We start from the raw sequence: 917 nt of genomic DNA on the forward strand, positions 1-917 counted from the left end.
TGGAGTCCGGGGGTTCTGTGACATGCTCCCCCGTGCTGGGGCAGCAGGTGCGGGGCCGACGGCCGGGCCCCGCCGGGTCCCAGGACTGCCACCCGCGCCGGGGTCCTCGGGCACACCGCTGGCCAGGGGAGCGCGGCCGTCCCGGCGGGATGGCCCGAGGGCGGGGCCCAGGCCCGAACTCCCGGCCCTGTCCTCCCTTCTTTCCGCCGCCGACCTCCGAGCTGGGCCCGGCGCCCGGTTGCCGCCCGCTTTGAAAGCGCGCAGAGCCGCCGGCCGCTTCCCGCGCCGCCTCGGGCTGCCATTGGCTGGTGAGCGTCACGTGCGACGGCGCGCGGCAGCGACTGGCTCGGGGCGGGGGCGGGGGCGGGGGCGGGGGCGGGGGCGGGGCGGCGGGCGCGGCCCGGGAGCTGCCCTCAGACCTTGCGCCGGCCGCGGCCGAGGTGGGCGCTGGCGGTTGTGGGGCGCGCGGGGAGTGCGGCGCGGGGCGGCTGCGCGTGTGGCTGCGGGAGCGTCCTCTTCGTGCGCGGTGAGTGCGGCCGGGCGGGGAGGGCGGGCCGCCGGGCCTGGTGGGTCTCCAGAGAGGCGGAGGTCCGCGCTCTGTCGCCCGAGCCCCGATCCCGACGCGTCGGCTGCGGGTGGAAAGCGCGTGAGGAGCGTGGCGGCCCGGCGGGGGCGGGCGAGGGTCGTTCCGCCGCCTGCACCCGGGAAGCTGAGGCCAGGATAGACACCCGAACCCGCCGTCTGCGGTCCCGGGGCCCCCTGCGCTCGCCCCCGCCGGCGGCGGCTTCGGAACGCGCCGCCCGCCCGCCCCTAGTGCGGGGTCCCCTGGTGCCTGGGCCCTCAGGTGCGGGGGCCTCCGGGTGCGGGGGCCCCCAGGTGCGGGTGTCCCCAGGTGCGGGGACCCTCGGGTGCGGGGG

General features: G+C 80.4%; 1 protein-coding gene across 3 annotated transcripts in view; it reads left to right on the forward strand.

The window, feature by feature from the left end:
- Window positions 1–397: 397 nt before the first annotated feature.
- The window catches only part of PTPDC1 (protein tyrosine phosphatase domain containing 1), a 55889-nt gene continuing 55369 nt past the window's right edge, over window positions 398–917 (forward strand). For all 3 annotated transcript variants that reach the window (XM_021694330.1, XM_021694334.1, XM_021694332.1), the window contains exon 1: window positions 398–526. The gene's annotated coding sequence lies outside the window, so the exon portion shown is untranslated. The remainder of the gene's footprint in view (window positions 527–917) is intronic.

This window comes from Neomonachus schauinslandi, chromosome 13 (assembly GCF_002201575.2).
Source record: "Neomonachus schauinslandi chromosome 13, ASM220157v2, whole genome shotgun sequence".
Taxonomy (NCBI): Eukaryota; Metazoa; Chordata; class Mammalia; order Carnivora; family Phocidae; genus Neomonachus; species Neomonachus schauinslandi.